The sequence below is a fragment of the Hemiscyllium ocellatum genome, chromosome 32, assembly GCF_020745735.1.
Source record: "Hemiscyllium ocellatum isolate sHemOce1 chromosome 32, sHemOce1.pat.X.cur, whole genome shotgun sequence".
NCBI classification, from domain to species: domain Eukaryota; kingdom Metazoa; phylum Chordata; class Chondrichthyes; order Orectolobiformes; family Hemiscylliidae; genus Hemiscyllium; species Hemiscyllium ocellatum.
The window spans coordinates 33,631,518-33,652,461 of record NC_083432.1 but is presented as its reverse complement, the minus strand read 5'-3'; the positions used below and the strand labels follow the sequence as shown (position 1 = coordinate 33,652,461).

Here is a 20,944-nt window from a genome sequence, read left to right as displayed (position 1 = left end):
TCCTTCTTACTGATAACATTGTGCATTCGGCTTTGCAAATTTGAGAGGGTATTAGCTGATGCATTAATTTTCAACATGGTGCAGATATTTTCAAATTAACATTGCACTCTGATTGACTTTATAATGTGTCTGTTTTACATGCCTCCACCAGTCACTCAGTATGCATGTAGAAAGAACACCAAAAATACAGCTGTACAATACTTGCCTAAGCCTACCAAGGGCACTGATTCCCAGTGAAATGCTTCGAGCTGCAAAATAGAACTACAGTACATGCACACTCTTTTCAAGTGCATCATGCCAAACACCATTTTGGGCGGGCAAATATCATACCCAAGTAATGCGTATCACACTTGGAGTAAATCTTAAACTGCCATTCTATTCCCAAATTAATTATGTTCAACTCTGCACAGTCTTTCTGACCTACAAATTTCTGTACCAGTAAATTTAATACTTAAATGGTTTTCTGATCCATTTTTGTCTGATACTGTGAAATCAGTTTAGGTTAAAATTTAAGCTTCAGGGTCAATACCATTTCTGATTTTGCAGGGAATTATAAGTCTTTTGCTGATTCTTGGGTGTATTTTAGCTGTTGAGGACTGGTACACGGTTTTTATTGGGTTACTGTGTCAACAGTAGCATTTAGCTTGTGTGCGTTGTAATTGTGTCACTAGTAACAGGAATTTGGTCGTAGACGTTTTGGTCCTGGCATCTGATGGCCACCTAATAGTGGTAAGAATGATAGTCTTGGGTCTGTTGTACTATTTCAAAATGCTGGGAAACATTGTTGATGATTTCTGGTTTTCTTAAGGGATTTTGCAAATTGAGGAGAACCAGATAGCAATCTTGGTTTTTCATTTTACATGAGCATATTAACCAATGTGTTATGTTGGGGGTGAAATTGGCACTAAGTAGAAGGAAGCAATATGAATGGAATGGAGTTAAGGAAGTATTTAATACACTGTGAATGTAGTGTGGAAACTTAAAATAGGAAGATTAAGGAAGAAGCTTCAGGGTCAGGAGCACAGGGACAGATAACATAGTTACCTTGGATGGAGTTGTTGACATAAGGAAGGAATGTAGCCCTGAAGGAGGTCACTGAAGTTGGGCACAGCAATGTGCTGGAGGCCTGTCAACAGCTGAAGGCGGCTTAAAAAGGACCGAGGTTAAAGTATTGAGCAAGGGTCCAAGGGAATTGTAGCAACATTATGAAGTAGTTCTAGCGTGTTGGTGCTAGAAACAAAGATGTCAGCTAGGGGAAATGTTAAGAACTGAAATGGTGGAATTCTTCTTATTTGAGCCAGGTTCTGCACCTATCACTGGACCAGAGATGCGAGTGAGGAATTGGATTAAATTAAATTAACTTGAATATTTTTAGTCTTGTCTACTTCAAAATCAGTCAAAACTTTGACTTAACTGAAACTTAGTGTTAAACAGGAGTTAGGGAGTGGACTAACAATATTGGAATCAAGCAGGAAAAGAAAATGTAAAATTTTGTCTTATTGTGCATATGGAATTTGTACTTTCAGATACTGGCAAGGTTAGCATATGGATAGAAGAGAGGACCAGGGGAGAGTAAAAGCCAAGCAAAGAGTGAACAGTTCTCAGAAGGTGGCCTGCAAAGGAGAGACATTGTGGAAAATAGAATGACGAACAGGGTTTAAAAGACAGAGAGAAAGTCCAGGAGCACAAGAAGGAGCAGTGAGTATAGTCATTGATATAAGTGATGCCAAGAATATTGTGCTGTGTGGAACAGAAACTACCTTGATCTGGGAGTGATGTGTACATTGTGAACGCACTGCACGATTTGAAAGAGGAAGGGAAATTTGAAGACAATAACTAGAGAGTTGAGAGTTAAGGTGGAATTTGTGAGAAAGAAAGATGGACTGCTTTGAAGGAGGTAGACTTAAAACCAAAAGATAGGCCAGTACTGTATTGATCAGAGAAGTTTTGCTTGCACAGGTGAATATGTCAGCCAACAAGACAGATAAAAGAACCTTAAACTTTGGTCAATTAAAATTGTTTGAGTCACATTTTAATTTGAAGGCTACTTCAAAGCTGAATCCTTTACCCAGACTTAAACTGAGAGTGTGTTCATAGCAATTATCTTTAAGAATATATTCCAAACACAGTAACTTCCCAACTCTCCAGATAGTTTCCATTAGACTTGTCTACTGTGGTTCATTTAGCTATTTTGAAACTCTGTGTAATTAACTTTTTTAATCAATTGTTTTAAAAGTATTCTGAGGTGAATTAATTTGTAATTTTGTCAATACATATGTCCACCTTTCAGTACAAATGTATCTGGTTCATTAATTTTTACTTTTAAGTATAGTATTCAAAACTCAAATTGATTACCAATTGGTATTTTGTTGATGTAATAATAGAAATAAACGGTCCAGGACTTCCACCTTAAAACTGTTAACTGTGATTTCTGGGTTTAGTCTGACAACTTATTCATGGCATGTCAATTGTACCTTATTTGGAAATCAGTTATTCTACAAGATGCTTTATGTTCTGCTTTGTATGTTGCTACAATATTACTTTTACTTCTTCAGGTGACAGCATCGATGTTCAAGCCGATGAGGTAAAATTAGAATTCTGAGATGTATTTTCCTCTGCATTTGTTCACTTCGACAATTCTCTTCATTTTTACATGTTTAAGGAAGCTCTTACTATCTGTTTTTATATTACTTGGTAGTTTACCCTCAAAGTTTTATTTTCTCTCTGTTTTGCTTGTCATCTTTGTTCTATTTTTGTTCCCAATCGTCTGGCTGACTATTTTGCCACATGGGATATTTTTTCTTTCAATTTGATACTATGCTGAACTTAATTGATTCATCACCGTTACCCACCCTTTGCTAGAATCCTTCTTCCTTAGTGGTATATATCTTTCCTGGGTGTCAGTTAGGTCAGTTGGGTGGATAATGCAGGGTAGCATGAACAGTATGGCTTAATTACCTTACCAGTAAAGGATACCATTGAAGGTCCCTCTCTCAATCTCTCCCCTTGCCTGAGATGTGATGACCCTTGGGTTAAACCATTACTACCATTTCTCAAATGAAAGAACAACCCTATGGTTCTCTGGGACTATGGCTACTTTACTATATCTTTGTAAGTTTTCTTAAACCTGATCCCTAGATGTATATACAACATATTGTTTTAGGGACTTTCCCAACATATTATAAATTTTCCTACGTGGCAACCTCTGGCAATTTGAGGGTTACATATCTCTCCCCACTCCACTCTATTTAGTTCAAAGCACACCCTACTGCACTGTTTTGTTAAAAAGTGGAAATGTTGTATAACAGATTATATTTTTAATTAGATTACTTCCAGTGTGGAAACAGGCCCTTCGGCCCAACAAGTCCACACCGACCCGCAACCCACCCATACCCCTACATATACCCCTTACCTAACACTACGGGCAATTTAGCATGGCCAATTCACCTGACCCGCACATCTTTGGACTGTGGGAGGAAACCGGAGCACCCGGAGGAAACCCACGCAGACACGGGGAGAATGTGCAAACTCCACACAGTCAGTCGCCTGAGGCGGGAATTGAACCCAGGTCCCTGGCGCTGTGAGGCAGCAGTGCTAACCACTGTGCCACCGTGCCGCCCTTATGTTTTCCTAAGTTTTGGCTGAAAAGGTAACAATCTCTCTTTGGATTTAGGTAGTATCTAAATCCTCCCACAGTCCAACGATGTGCAAGTCAGGTGAATTGGCCGTGCTAAATTGCCTGCAATGTTAGGTTCTTTAGTCAGAGGGAAATGGGTCTGGGTGGTGACTCTTCAGAGGGTCGGTGTGGACTTGCTGGGCCAAATGGCATGTTTCCACACCAGAAATCGAATCTAAGTAGTAAAATGTACCAAGTTCTTTTTTCATTTAGTCTTCTTATTGACACTGGATAAAGTATTCAAAAAGTTTAAGTTTATTAGCAGTGGCTTTGCTCATATCTATTGTGCCCTTAAGTAAAGAGAACTGATTTTACTTTCTGCAATGACTACCTATTTCTTTTTAAAAATGTAGAGGGAAATGTATGAATCTGAAAATGGCAATACAGCCATGGTAGAAAGATCAACTTCAAAATCAAATTCTCAAGGAGGAATGTCCAACAAGAGTAACAATGTGGCAAAAAAGTAAGATATCTGTTTTGCATTATTTTTCCTTTTCAATAGATGCATTTAGCAAAAATTACTATGCACAACGCTGATAGAAAGGAAAAACTCACTGGTTTGTCCCATCTATCCCACACAACTGCAATATTGTATACACTTCAAACGTCACACCAAAGTCCTGTCTTTGTTGCTGAGAAGAAAAATCAAATAAAAGCGCTGCTTCAACAATGAAAATGTCTGGAATATCCATCTTTAACAATTTAGCAGTGATCTCAAAACTTGAATAGCATTGAAATTAATAGATCACATACAATGTTTAAATTTAGAGAGGGGCAGAGGTGCAATGATATCTCACTGGGCGAGTAATCCAGAACTCTAGGCTAATGTTCTGACAATATGGGTTCAATTCCTACCATGAGAGATGGTGAAATTTAAATTCAATTAAAACTTTGAATAAAAAAGCTAGTCTAATTTGACCACTATTGAATGTTCCCATTAAGGAAGAGAATTTATCATCATTACTTAGTTTGGTGTCCATATGACTTCAAATCCACAACAGTCATTTAAAATCTCACCTACGTCATCCAGGTCGCACACTGATTGGCAATTTGATCACTAATAAGCCCTGCTTTCTTCTGGTGATCCTTTTGTTTCTAAAATACTTATAAAATGCTTTTGGATTATCCATTGTTTTATCCAAAAGTGTATTTCCATGTCCTCCTTTTCCTTTCCTAAGTGACCCTCTGCACTTTCTATATTCATCTCAGGCCCTGCTATCTACCAGAAACTTTATTTTTAATCTAACTGTCTTGCTACCATGAGGGCATGCACTCAAGCATTTGTCTTTCTGTATCTTTAAAAACTTGGACTATATTGAAAAATAGATTTTAAAACCAGGATTTACCAGGATGGCTGCATAATTTTGATTTTGATATATATTGTGAACTGTTTCGTTTATGGCTGCAGGTAGTTGTGATGTACGGCACTGTGGTTAGCATTGCTGCTTCACAGCACCAGGGACCTGGGTCCAATTTCACCCTCGGGTGACAATGTAGAGTTTGCATGTTCTTACCGTGTCTGCGTGGGTTCCCTCTGGGTGCTCCAGGTCCCCCCCCCCACCCCACCCCCACCCCACCACTACCTCCTTTCCAAAGACGTGGAGGTTAGTGGATGAGCCATGCTAAATTGCCCATTGTGTCCAGGGATAGACAGGCTAAGTGGATTAGCCATGGTAAATGTGGGTTTATGGGGATAGGATAGGTGTCTGGATGGGATACTCTTTGGAGGGTAGGTGTGGACTTGGTGGGCCAAATGGCCTGCTTCCAGACTGTAGGCATTCTATGATTCTTTGTGTGGACAGTCATGAGCCAAGGAGATGTTTACAAGTGAAGCTGAATGATGCTCAGCTAACTGAGCAGGTTGGGACTGGAAACAAGTTGAAGAGACACAGACACATAGCAAGAGAAAGACACAGGTGCGCTATTGGTCTCCTCGTCAGAAGCAGACTGTTTTCTGCACTGAAAGAACTCAGTTTAAACTTGAATAAAACCAGTTACCTTTCCTGGTGTCATTGCCGTGACTTTTGAATTGATAATTCAGAGACATTTCCAAGTGAATCAATCATACCGTATTTCTTACACACCACTACAAGTTTCCAGAGAACAATCCCAATCTTAGCATATGAAAGCAAAGACCACTGAACTGACTTTACAGGTTTTTTTTCCTATGTAGAACAGTATAGCACAGTACAGGCCCTTCAACCCTTCATGTTGTGCTGACCTTTTATCCTGCTGTAAGATCAAACTAGCTGACATACCCTTCATTTTACTATCAACCTAGTTGCTTAAATGTCCCTACTCTATCTGACTCTACGACCACTGCTGACAGTGCATTCTACACACCCACCATACTCTGTGTAACCCTCTGACATCTCTGCTAAACTTTCCTTCAATCACCATAAAATATTGCCCCCCCACCACCACCATGATAGCCATTTTCACCCTGGCAATCAGTCTCTGGCTATCCACTCTATCTATGCTTCTCATCATCTTGGACACCTTTATCAAGTCACCTCTCATTCTTCTTTGCTCCCTCAACCTTCATTAGGCATGCCCTCCAGTCCAGGCAGCATCCTGGTAAATCTCCTCTGCACCAAGTCTAAAACTTCCACATCCTTCCTGTAATGAGGTGACCAGAACACAATATTCCAAGTGTTGTTTAACTAGGGATTTATTGAGCTGCAGCATAACCTTGCGGTTCTTAAACTCAACCCCCCGATAATGAAAGCCAACACACCATATGCCTTCTTGGTAACAGTATCACCTCTGTTCCTCCACATTGCCAAGAATTTTGCCTTTAACCCTGTATTCTGCATTCAAATTTGACCTTCCAAAATGAATCACTTCACACTCTTCCAGGTTGAACTCCATCTGCCACTTCTTAGCTCAGCTCTGCATCCTGTCAATTTCCCATTGCAACCTACACACTATCCACAATTCCACCAACCTTCATGACGTTGGCAAACTTACTAATCCATCCTTCCACTTCCTCATCCAAGTCATTTAGAAAAATCACAGAGAGCAGAGATCCCAGAACAGATCCCTGTAGAACACCACTGGTCATAGAGCTCCAGGCTGAATTACTTTCTATCTACTACCACCCTCTGTCTTCTATAGGCCAACCAATTCTGTATCCAGACAGACAAATTTCCTGTATCCCATGCCTCCTTACTTTCTGAATGAGCCTACCATGGGGAACCTTATCAAATGCCTTGCTAATATCCATATACACCACATCCACTGCTCAATCTTCATCAATGTGTTTTGTCACATCTTCAATTTAATAAGACTTGTGACCTGACCCTCTCAAAGCCATGCTGACTATCTCTAATCAAATTATGCTTTTCAAAACAATCATAAATCCTGTATCACAGAATCGTCTCCAATAATTTGCCTACCACCGACGGCAGACTGATTGGGCTATAATTCCCAGGATTACCCCTATTCTCTTTCTTGAACAAGGGAATAACATTTGCCACCCTCCAATCATCTGGTACGATTCCAGTGGACAGTGAGGACACAAAGATCATTGTCAAAGACGCAGCAATCTCTTCCCTAACTTCCTGTTCTAACCTCAGGTATACCCTGTCAGGGGCCCAGGGGACTTACCAATCCTTATGTTTTTCAAAATTTCCAGCACAACTTCCTTTTTAACATCAACCTATTTGAGCATATTAAACTGTTTTACGTTGTCCTCTCAAATGACAAGGTCACTCTCACTAGTGAATACTGAAGCAAAGAACCCATTAAGGACCTCTCCTACCCCCTGCACTATCCCTGATCAGTCCCACCCTCACTCCGACTATCCTCTTGTTCTTTACGTAAGTGTGGAATGCCTTGGGCTTTTCCTTAATCCTACCTGCCAAGGCTTTTTCATGCTCCCTTCTAGCTCTCCTAAGTCCATTCTTCAGTTCCTTCCTGGCTACCATGTAACCTTCTAAAGCCCTGTCTGATCTTTGCTTGCTCAACCTTAAGTAAGTTTCCTTCTTCCTCTTGGCGAGATATTCCACATCTCTTATCATCCAAGGTTCCTTCACCCTACCATCCCTTCCTTGCCTCAGTGGGACAAACCTGTCCAGCACTTGCAACAAGTGCTCCCTAAACAACCTCCATATTTCTGCCATGCATTTCCCTGAGAATATCTGTTCCCAATTTATGTTCCACAGTTCCTGCCTAAAAGCATTGTAATTCCCCTTCTCCCAATTAAATACTTTTCCATACCATCTGCTCCTTTCCCTCCATGACTATAGTAGAGGTCAGGGAGTTATGATTGCTCTCACTGAAATGCTCTCCCACTGAAAGATCTGACACCTGACCTGGTTCATTGCCAAACTCCAATATGGCCTCCCCTCTAGTTGCCCTATTGACATATTGAATCAGGAATCTTTCCTGGACACGCCTGACTAAATCAGCTTCATCCAAACTATTTGCACTAAGGAGGTTCCAATCAATATTAGGGAAGTTGAAGTTGCGCATTACAACAACCCTGTTACTTTAGATTAGATTCCCTACAGTGTGGGGAACCAGTCCACAGCGACCCTCCGAAGAGTAACCCACCCAGACCCATTTCTTTTTGACTAATGCACTTAACACTATGGGCAATTTAGCATGGCCAATCCACCTGACCTGCACATCTTTGAACTGTGGGGGGAAACTGGAACACACAGAGGAAACCCATGCAGACACGGGAAGAATGTGCAAACTCCACACAGATGGTCACCCAAGGCTGGAATCAAACCTGGGACTCAGGTCCTGTGAGGCAGCAGTGCTAACCACTGAGCCACCGTGCCGCCTCTGCACCTTTCCAAAATCTGCCTCCCAATCTGCTTCTCTGTGTCTCTGTTGCTACTAGGGAATCTGTAGAAAACTCCGAACAAGGTGAGTGCTCCTTTCCTGTTTCTGACTTCCACCACACCGAATCAGTAGAGAAACCCTCCTCAGTGACCTCCTTTCCTGCAGTTGTGATACTATCCCTGATCAACAATACCTCTTCCTCACCTCTTTTATCTCCCTTCCTATTCCTTTTGAAACACTTCACAACAATCATTCCTGTCTCTGTGATATCCAATTCTCCGCAATGGGCTCAACATTGTAGCTCCAAGTACTGATCCATGCTCTAAGTTCATCACCCTTATTCCTGACACTTCTTGCGTTAAAATAGACACACTTCAACCCATCATGTTGACTGCAACTTTGCCCTATCAGCTGTTTATCCTTCCTTACAGACTCTTTACACACAGTAGCTGCCTGTTCACCAGCTACCCTATCCTCTGACTGGTTCCCACCCCGCTGCCAAACTAGTTAAAATCCTCCTGAAGTGTTCCAGCAAACCTCCCGCCCAGGATATTGGTAGCTCTCCAGTTCAGGTGCAACCTGTCCTCCTTTTCCAGGTCCCACCTTCCCCAGAAGGTATCCCAATGATCCACATGTCTGAAGCCCACCTTCCTACACTAGCTGTGTAACGATGTGTTCAGCTGTACTAGCTCTCTGTTCCTAGCCTCAGTAGCCCGTGGCACCAGTAGCAGTCCTGAGATTATTACTCTGCTCATCCTGTCTTTTCACTTCCAACCTAACTCCCTATGTTCACTTTTCAGGTCCTCATCCCTTTCCCCAGCTATGTCATTGGTAGTGATGTGTACCACAACTTCTGACTGCTCCCCCTCCTCCTTAAGAGTCGTGTAGACTTGATCCGAGACATCCCTGACCTTGGCATCTGGAGGCAACAGACCATCTGAGAGTCTCATTCGCAACCACAGAATGTCCTGTCTGTTCCTCTAACCATTGAATTTCCTATCACTATCGCCAAAATGGGCTACTGCTGGTGGGGGAGGAGGGCAGTCCTATCGGGGAAAGCTACAGTGGCACTGAGCTTGGCTCTGTGGCTCAGAAGGGAAGTGGGGAGAATAGGAGAGCAATTGTATTGGGAGATTCAATGGTTCGAGGAACAGCTGGAAGATCTTTGAGGGGAACAGCCATAGGGGATCCCTGCACTATCTGCCTATTACCTCTGCGTGTGTGTGTGTGTGCTTATTACCTGCAGCCATAACCTAATAACTTATAATAAATAATTCTGGTTTAGTACAGAAGCCTGGTCCATGATCTGTTTCAGCCTGAAAAAGCAGGTGTCAATTTATGGCTTGCTACCCATTGGATTGTAACAATATGCTACCATTTATTGTGTGTTCACTTTTTTGTCCTACCCAAATGAATTAACTGGTGCTTCACCAAACTGAATTCCACTGCCACATTTCTGCTTTAATGAGCTATCCAGTGATGTTTTCCTGCCATCTTTAGCTTTTTTTCCAACTCCTCAACTGCACAGCTAATTTTTATACCATTTGCAACCAAATTCTGCATGTCCCTTACATTCAAGACTTTGGTATTGGTACCTATATTACAAAAGTCTACTGACTCCTGTGAATCCTCAACGAAGCAGCCTTCTCATCATTAATACACCTATTTGTCATTACCTTCTGTTTTCTGCCTTTTGAGCATACTTTTGTCTCCAAGTTGCCCTTAGATCCCACAGGCTCTTGCATTTTTGATCAATGTTCTAAGCAGAACCTTGTCAAGAAGCTGACTAAAAAATGGTAGGTTATTTCAAGTATGTTGCTGTCATTGACCTTCCTTGTAATATTCTCAACATATTCAATCAAATGTATAAAGCATACCTTCCCTTAAATCTATACTGACTGTCCTTGATTGATTTAAACTTTTCTACATAGTTATTTATACTTGTCCACTGGTTTGGCTATGCATCCTTTTGCACAACTATAAAATGGACCATGTCAGCATGTTTCCTGCAGGAACATCTAGGCCAAAAAGCCTATTGATGTTTACTTTGATTTTAGATCGAGTAACTTAACATCATGCCTAAGCTTTTTACACAGGTTTATTGATGATCTTCACTGACTAACGTTTGATAGTGCATTATTGCTGTTAAATAATATTTCTACAGAACTTCCTACAAGGATTTCTGCAACACAATGCAAGGAATCCTCAGTTTTGTTACTGTAATAACTGAACTTGCAAAGACATTTTATCATGCACATTTCAACAAGAAATGAATGCTACCAATTTAACCTGGCATTGCTGCTATTGATATATTTTAGCAAATCAATCTTGCCAAACTTATTAAATAATTGAAAGTTATTTAATTATCAAAGAAGAATGAACTTTGGCACAGAAATGCAGTATACAGTTTTGTTTGGGATAAGGGACAGGAAAAGATGACAAATGCAGATCTTATTAAAACTGAATGGCAAAGATAATTTATGTTCTTCTCGATCTGTTAGTATTAACTTTAAGGATGAATCTGGATGTAAGTTTGCTCACTGAGCTGGAAGGTTCATTTCCAGATGTTTCGTCACCCTACTAGGTAATATCTTCAGTGGGCCTCCGGATGAAGCACTGTTGATAATTCTATTAGAAGACCCAAAGACACATACACCAAACACCACCAACTTCATCAGCAAGGACAGTATCATCAAGCTAGTCGACCTATGCCTTACCACACACTTCACCTTCAACAACAACGCCTACAGACAAATCAACGGAACACCCGTGGGATCCCTGATATCAGGGTTCTTAGCAGAGGCAGTAATACAGAAACTCAAACAAACAGCTCTGCCAATCACCCAACCCAAACTTTAGGTCCGCTACATGGATGACATCTTTGTCATCACTAAACGAAACAAGTTAGAGGAAACGTTCAAGACCATCAATAATACCCTTACTGGCATAAAATTCACTAAAGAGGAGGAAAACAACAACAAACTGCTATTCCTAGATGTCACAGTAGAACGAACAGCCAATGGGGAACTTCAAACCAGCATCTACAGGAAAACAACACATTCGGACCAAATATTAAACTACAGAAACAATCACCCGAACATCCACAAACGAAGCTGCATCAGAACATTATTCCAATGAGCCACTACACACAGCATCACAGAGGAATGACGCAAAGGAAAAATCACCTATACAGTGTATTAAAAAAGAATGGGTACCCAATGAACACAGTCCGCAGATTTCTCAACAACAAACCCAAACAAGCAGACAAAACATGTCCGGAAACCCCAGCCACTTTCCCCTACATCAAAAGACATCTCGGAAATAACTGCCAGACTACTTAGACCCCTCAGTATCATGGTAGCCCACAAACCCACCAACACACTAAAACAGCAGCTAATGAACTTGAAAGACCCTATACAGACAACAAGCAAAACTAATGTTATTTACAAAATATTCTGCAAGGACTGTAACAACAGTACATGGACAAACAGGCAGAAAACTAGCCACCAGGATACACGAACATCAACTAGTCACAAAATGACATGACCCTCTCTCACTAGTATCCTTACATACAGATGAGGAAGGACACCACTTCGATTGGGACAACACATCCATCCTCGGACAAGCCAAACAGAGACATGCGCGAGAATTCCTAGAAGCATAGCATTCCAACCAGAACTCTATCAACAAACACATCAAGTTAGACCCCATCTACCACCCCTGAGAAAAAGAACAGGAAATGACATCTCCACAGGAAATGGCATCACCAACCCAAAGAAACCCAAACATATAAAAAGAAAGCAGGAATTATCAACAGTGCTTCGCCCAGAAGCCCACTGAAGATGTTACCTAGTAGGGTGACGAAACATCTGGGAATGAACCTTCCAGCTCATCGAGCAAACCTACATCCAGAACCTCAACCTGAGCTACAAATCTTCTCAAAACTCATTAAGGGTGAATTTAAAAGGTTAAGTTGACTTAAAATCATATTGGTTAAATACATAGCAGTCGAGCATTACACATCACTTTTACGAAACCTTTAAGAAATTCAGCTGTCTAGGTGTGTCATATAAGTAAGAATTCTCTTTATCCTTCCCTAATTCCTTCGGGCTCAAGAATTATTCTTAATAGATGGATGCTTTGGTTACCCCACATGTCTAACTGGCAGGCACAGCCACAATCCTTTTGGAGCATTCGGTGACATCCTGTCAATTTGTGTTGCTGGACCTGTGCAACCTTTGCTTCCCTTTTTGTAATGCCCTCTTAATCAATGAATAAAGATCAGATCATGGCTTCATACTTGAGTCCTGTCAACAATCACATTAATTATGAGACTGTACAGCATGGAAACAGACTGTTCAGTCCAACTTGTCCATGCTGACCAGATATCTTAAATGAATCTAGTCCCATTTGCCAGCACTTGGCCCACATCTCTCTAAACCCTTCCTATTCATGTAGCCATCCAGATGCCTTTTAAATGTAATTGTACCAGCCTCCACCACTCCCTGTTGCAGCCCATTCCATACATGCACCCCATTTGCGTGGAAAAGTTGCCCATTAGGTCCCTTTTATATCTTTCCCCTCTCACCCTAAACCTATACCCTCTAATTCTGGACTCCCCTGCCCCAGGGAAAAGATTTTGTCTATTTACCCTATCCATATCCCTCATGATTTTGTAAACCTCTATAAGTCACCCCTTAGCCTCCAACGCTCCAGGGAAAACAGCACCAGTCTATTCAGCCTCTCCCTATAGCTCAAATCATCCATCCCTGGCAACATCCTCGTAAATATTTTCTGAACCCTTTCAAGATTCACAACATCCTTCCTATAGGAGGGAGACCAAAAATGACCTAACCATTTTCTTGTACAGCTGCAACATGATCTCCCAACTCCTATACTCAATTCTCTGACCAATAAATGATGCATACCAAATGCTTTCTTCACTATCGTATCTACCTGCGACTCCACTTTCAAGGAAGTATGAACCTGCACTCCAAGGTCTCTTTATTCACAACACTCCAGGACCTTACCATCAAGTGTATAAGTCCTGCCCTGATTTGTCTTTCCAAAATATAGATCTCACATTTATCTAAATCAAACTCCACCTGCCATTTCTTGGCCCACCGGGCCATCTGATCAAGATCCTGTTGTACTCTGCGGTAACCTTCTTGGCTGTCCACTAATCCTCCAATTTTGGCATCATCTGCAAACTTACTAACTATACCTCTTACATTCACATCCAAATCATTTACATAAATGACGAAAAGTAGTGGATCAGCTCTGATTCTTGAAGGGTTGATACCATGGTTCACAGGCCTCAAGTCTGAAAAGCAACCCTCCACCACCACACTGATGCAAGATGCTCATTTAGTATCTCCCCCATCTCCTGATGTTCAACACATAGGCTGCCTTGCTGATTTTTGAGGCATCCTATTCTCTCCCTTTTGACCTTAATGTACTTATAAAATACTTGGGGATTCTCCTTAACTCTGTTTGCCAAAGCTATCTCATGTTCCTTTTTTGCCCTTCTGATTTCCCTCTTTAGTGTACTCCGACTACCTTTATACTCTTCTAAGGATTCATTTGATCTCTGTTGTCTATACCTGACATATACTTCCTTCTTTTTTCTTAACCAAAAATACTACTTCCTCTAGTCATCCGGCATTCCCTACACCTACCAGCCTTTCCTTTCATCCTAACAGGAACATACTGTCTCTAGGCTCTCGTTATTTCATTTTTGAAGGCTTCCCATTTTCCCGCCATCCCTTTATCTTCAAACATTCCCCCACAATCAGCTTTTGAAAGTTCTTCCCTAATACCATCAAAATTGGCCTACTTCCAATTTAGAACTTTAACTTTTTGATCTGGGCTGTCCTTTTCCATCACTATTTTAAGACTAATAGAATTAAGATTGTTGGCCCCAAGCTTGCTATATACTGTGATTTTAAAAAAACGTCTGTGGGCTATGTGTGGGGAAATCATGTGATTCTTTCAACAGTCTTACAACAGTCTTAGTAGTTATTCTACACAACGAACGAAAGGCATTTTCTCCCAAATGGCTTTCTCTTGCTCAGACTTTCATTGTATGTTCTGTCCCATCTACATTTATACACTTTATGGTATAAAATTCTGTGGAATAGACTGTCACAGTACTGTACTGTTATTTCTTGAATTGTTTGACCAGGTAACTCATTTCTTATAGTTCAAAAAGGGGCAAACAGCAGAACACCATTTCCAAGCGTTCTGAGTCTAATCAGATTGTACCCCAGAAAAGGTCCACAAACAGGAATAAAGCATCAACAATTAAGCAGCAGGTAGGATTCATTTTAACAGTAAACAAAATTATGACTTTTATGAATCGATGTATCTTCTTATCTGTAGATCTTAGTATGGATTTTTTTTGTTTTGTTTTGTTATAACCAGACTTCTTGTTATTCGAGAAATGAAAGATGTTATTGTAGTAGAATCAATTCAGTCATTATTATGGCCACTAGCTTGCAAAGAATGGATAAGTCAAATTGTATTTTTATTACATTGCATTTGAGATCTTGCCATTATATTTTGGAGGGCTGAGTAGGGATGGTGTTTCGGACGTGGTAGTGGTGGTGTTCACGTTTACAGATCTATCTATTAATTCATGCAGACTTCAAGCCTTAATCATTCTGTATGTATTTTTTTACAGCATCTGGTAACACATGAGGTGTTGTACTGGGTTTGCACTCAAAGATGGAGGCTTGGCCTTAAGCTGGCAGTTCGTGGAATTTAGTTTAAACAACCTGTTATTTTACTTTATGGGCTAAAACCCAAAATAAAACCCTAACTGAAAAGTTACACAATAAACTCAACTAATAAATCTCAGGGAAGGATTATTTGTCCTTGGTTGAAATGTGACTTCATGAACCCATGCAGCAAATCGTGCTGAGAACAACGAACCTTGGAATCATTACGGCACATAACAAAGGAGTGGGAGCTGGCATTCAGCCTGTCGAGTCTAATCTATGTTTCAGATAAATAGTAGGTGATCATCTACTTAAGTACCATTTTCCTATCCCCTTTCCATATCACTTGATGTCACTAATCAACAGAAATCCATTGATTTCTGTCTTGAACATGCCCATAATTGATCTTCCACAGCATTCTGAGTGGAGAATTCCAAAGATTCTCCACCCGAAAAGAAATTTCTCCTTGATACAGAATGCCGTGCAACCCATCACATTTGTAATGATGCTCCCAAGAACAATTCCTGTGCTGCTACTTACCCATCCTTCCCAACATCTCTGTACATTCCTTCTCTTCAAATATCTAGAAACTGTAGACGTCTACTATCGCTGTTGTGTTTTGGCCTAAGTAAACAGATTAGCAATTTTCAGAAGTGCTATTTACAGTAAGTCCTTGGTTCTCTTAAGTTGAGGCTTGAGTCTGGTAGGGTGTCTTTAGAGCAACAGGCTATGCTCTACGCTACCTTTGGCAAGAGTTCACCATGGCTCAATATTCAGGGATTTGGCTCATTCTAAAAACCTTTGAGAACTTTGAAAACACAGTGATTTAGATCACTAATTCTTTGCTCCTGACTTATCAACAATTTATTACAGAGGCTGATCAAGATGAAGAAGCACTGAGATTTTTCATCATTGCATGATCTTTGCAGTTTCAGGATATCATAAACATAGTTCTGCATGCTCCCCATCAGGAACCTAGTTTCTGAACTAGAAGGGTTCACTGTGCGACTTGTTCCTGTCAGGACCCCAAGCAGAGATGTTGCTCCAATTACAGTGTGACCAATTAACGTGTAAGCATCATTGAGAAAACCATTGCTGTTCTCAAACAATGGCTTTACTGTCTGGCCAAATCCACGGGGCATCCATCAGTACACTCCATAGCTGAAGAGCTCATTAGCTTTAATGCATAGCTCAATCCAGTGGAGTTCCATTATAGGTTCCTGGGGAGGAAAACGTGGAGCAGAAAGGTAAGAGCAAACGTCTAGAGGAAATAGGAACCTGTAATGCAGCAAATTGTTGAGAGACTTTCTTGACCAATCTCTTCTTGGCTCCTATCATTAGACACTTTGTATTTACATTTGACTTAATCTTGATGCTCTTCTTCATTTTGCGAATGAACTATCTTTGTATAAGAACTTGAGTCCCAGTCATCAGTGCTAATTTGTATTCTAGCTCATATGATGTGTTTCCCCAATGGATAGAGAAGTGTCATTCCTCTTGTCAACCACTTCCATATAAAACACTGAAGAAATGCCCAAAATCAGCTGTCTGCAGAAGGTGGGCTCCTTGTTGCTTTTCCCACCCATGTTATTTTTCACAGGATGATCCCTGCAAGCAAAATGTTGGTTTTGTAATGCAGGCTGTCTTTTCATAGCATCAAAAATGGACACATTTATTGCCCCCACACTCCCCCTCCAAGTTAATGATGGCAACACATTTTAATGAATGAATCACAGAAAAATGTGGCTGGCCTTTGTTGTTGAGCTGAAGTACAAGTTTCAAAGGTAATGTGCTTCAACAATTCCTAATCCTTGCCCTTCTGGGCTTGATTTACAGTGATGAGCTATCCACATACAACTAATGTTCAGTTGTCATTGATGTTGTTTCACCTTATCACAACGCTTTTGAATGTTCCTTTGTGTTTGTAACATGAGATTGAAATACATGGCCCAAAAGATAAGAAGCAGAGATTCCTCACTATTTACACCGGACCATTATAAACCTGGAGAGAAATGGAGATTAAATTAGAATGTATTTACATGGCATGAAGCTTATGGTTTACATTGGATTGAGGAGTCCTTTGTTTCCCTCCTCCTCCTTTCCATGAACCTTTCTTCCCCTGAAGGCACTTTTTTTTCATACTTATACCAAAGTGTGCTGAGCTGAAAAAGTCACCTCATGAGTCAATCTTGTAGCATTTTAAGACTAGTTTCTAGCAACCTAGACTGCTGCTTTAGTGGGAAGCTCCTATTATAACATGTTTGACATGTCCCAAACAGGCAATGTTGAATTGTTTGTAAGGAATGCTCACAGGTAATGAGACATACCAATTTTAATGATGATGTATAGGCTTATAAAATCTAATACTTTTTAAAAATCCCATGTATTTGCAGCTGGCTCATGTCTGATAGCTAATTAATTTTGACAAACGCTTTACTGCTCTCATTAGATGCATTCCACAAATTAGTAGGTTTTTTGGAATAATTTGGTTACAGTATTTACTGTGCAAAATCTACATGATTACGTAGAAGCCAGGTTGTACCACACATTCTGCAGTAACTGATTTGTGCTACACTGTATTGTAAAAGATGGAGCATAGACTGACTTGGTGATATCTACAGTTCCATCAAAGGCAGTGAAGTCAGAAATGTTTGAGAAATTGAAGAGACTTGTCATTTTTACTGATGTTCTCAATTATGAATTGATTTTTAACAGCAAGATTCAAGAGTACGCCGAGAAATTGAAAGAGACAATATCTGCTTACTGGAAAGGCTTGCCAAGATAATGAACCCTCCAAAAGGTGGAATTATTTCAAGTGCCTATAATTTGAAAAGGTAGAATGTTTGTTTTTTTTGTGCCCCAGCTTTTTTATTTAAGGATGCAACTCAAAGTTTCATGGATAAAAGCAATTATTTTTACTGTTGTAGCAGTAAGACTATGAATACTACAGGTAGGCAACCCTTTATCCGAAATCTGAAAAGCTCCAAAATCTGAAGACTTTTTTGGGATTTTTTTTCTCAATAACAAGGTTGTTTGGCGTGCAAAGAGTTAACCCAACTCCACACCTACTCGATGCGTGCCATTCAGATGCGGCGTGGGAGGAGCGTGGCTCAGCACTAGCAGGCCTCAATTCTTTCTCAGGGCCCGTAGTACTCACTGTGAGTCTGCTGTTTGGTAAGATTTTTAAAAATTTCACTGTCATTTATTCTGAAATTCGAAAGTTCCGAATTCCAAAAACCAGCTGGTCCCAAGCGTATCGGATAAAGGATTGTGTACTGTACTTGCCTTTAAGTGCTATATAGTCATGAGTGATATGTTTTTCCAGTTGCTGATAATTTTGTCAAATGCCTAAAAGTGTGCAAAAGCATCAGTGCCCGATGCAATGAGTTTGTTATCAGTTAGAAATGGTTTCCAGTTGCTGATGAATGTTCAAAATGACATCAGTATCTCTTTTGAGTTAATTAGAAAAACAATGAGTAGAGTTAGATAACAGTATTGTAGGGCTGCCTGTTATAAAGAATTAGGTGGGCTGTACACATCACCTACAATTTGAGCTCAAAGTTGTTCAACAGTTTACTAAATTCACAATGTAGTAATTTGACATTTCATCTTAATGTGGCTGCCATCGCCCTAAAAAGGAAAACACATAGGCAGTTGGAGAAATTAGGATTGCAAATTATTTAAGTCAGGGAACTTTCTACGCCATGAATGTCATTGACAACAGAGAACATGAACTGATCAAATTTTCCAATCCAGTATCCACAGAACATTTGCACATACTTGAATATAGTGATGGAAATGTAAAATTAAATGTTTATCATAACTTGTGTATCTTTAGGCATTACTTTCACTTACCATTTGCCTAATGAAAGTATTGTAATTGAAAGGATGGAGGACAAAATACTTTTAACAATGGGCACTGACAGCCAATGTTTTTGGAAAAGGCAAAATTTTCCCAATTTATTAAAACTGTGGGGGTGAGTATGATCAGTGCTACCTAACTCACCATGCCCAATGGTGATATATATGGCTCAACCATCTGTCAGTTAGCTCATTAAGAGCTGACAAGTATCTCGTCAATCAGAGGCCAGCAGGCTGTGCGTTCTGAAGTCTGTTGGTTGAGGCCTACTCCTCAGGGATTCCAGTTGCAAAAAGGGAACGATATTTTTCCTTCTTTTCAGTGGAGGTCAATGTTTGGGAGGCAAGGGCAAGGGATGTCCTTTAGAGGTGGCACCCTTTGGAGCAATTGGAGGATGCCACCCCCATTTGTCATATTGCCATGATTTCACCAGTGTGAAACTAGCCACCTTACATGTCTACTTGAGAGACAGCTGATGGGGGAGGTAGTGGGTTCACGTCCTTTTATGGCAATTAATTAACCACTTAAGGACTTTAATTGATGGCAAGTCAAGAAAGTTGCCCACTGCCCTTTTTGCCCAGTGCTTAATTGCTGAGGTAGTGAAAAGGGGTAATTTTCTCTTCAGGGCCAGGCTCAGTTTATTTCCCACCTAGAAAGAGGAGAAAATCACACTCGAAGTTTCTGACCTAATGTCAAAGTTGTCCATTTCAATAATTGACAGAATTTATTCGAACAGTTGGCTGATAAGCTCATTTGCGTGGCAATGTATGATGGAAGTGGGAACTATGAGACAGTATTAATTCCACTAGGTTCTAACTTTTCAGAAATACTCTGAATTTAATGTTTCTTACATTCACATTGTATGACAGAACATTACTTCTATGAACATGTTATGGTGACAAAGCCTTTTATATTATGAAGCAGTTATCAATTATAGACAAAGTGAAAGTTTGCAAAGTAGCATACTAGAACAGGCATATTTCACTCTTTTTTGCTAGCTCAAATATTATTGCTTAATAAAAATGTTATGATTACAAGTTGCTGCTTCACAGCTGTTGCTACAATTTCAGGTTTTTAACAAAGTGGTTTGTTCTAAATGGACTCAAAGTAGTTTTTGGATCCAGATGCTGCACCTTTTCAGAAACTTAGCCTTAGAGAGTGAGTGAATGTTTTAGTTAAGTACTGCACTATTGCAGCCACTTGAGAAATGATGGATACTCATTTTATTGGGAAAAATAAGCTAAACATCAAGGTAGCACCAAAGTTCTGAAAATATCAACATCTGAACTAAACTATGCAGAAAACCTAATCAGAAGAGATTTGATACACTGCTTCATTTGATACACTGTTATATTAATTATGAATTCCTATGCATAGATATGACATATATTTGCTTTGCAAATGGGTCAATCTGTAATTGTGCTTCTCTTTCAAATGATAGTATTGCACTATTTCAATTTTTTATGTACCATATCCTCACCCTGTACTGCAGGGACATTTCTACATTATAGAATCATAGAATTCCTACAGCGTGGAAGCAGACCATTCAGCCCATTGAGCCCACACTAATCCCTTGAAGAGCAACCCATCCTATCTCTGTAACCCTGCATATCCCATGGCTAATGTACCTAATCTATGCAACCCTGGACACTGGGAAATTTAGCATGGTCAAACCACCAAACCTGCACACTTTTGGACCATGTCCACTGCATCCACTTCTTTTTCTATGTTTCTCAAATTGCTGTGGATTTTAGTATTTACACTATAATGATGCTAGAAAATCAGTGGATGTAAAATAACAAAGTGGGCACTTCTGACTAATAAACTCTTCCCCTCTCAACACTTTTAAACTTGTACTTGGCTTTGATTCATGCTGTGCAATATCTGTAACATTGA

At 40.2% G+C, this 20,944-nt stretch overlaps 1 protein-coding gene across 2 annotated transcripts in view; it reads left to right on the top strand.

Annotated features, from left to right (window-relative positions):
- Positions 1-18,318: 18,318 nt before the first annotated feature.
- LOC132831027 (uncharacterized) overlaps positions 18,319-20,944 on the top strand; it is a 44,318-nt gene continuing 41,692 nt past the window's right edge. The window contains exon 1 of one of the 2 annotated variants that reach the window (XM_060849060.1): positions 18,319-18,363. The gene's annotated coding sequence lies outside the window, so the exon portion shown is untranslated. The remainder of the gene's footprint in view (positions 18,364-20,944) is intronic. The other variant, XM_060849061.1, reaches the window with a different exon arrangement.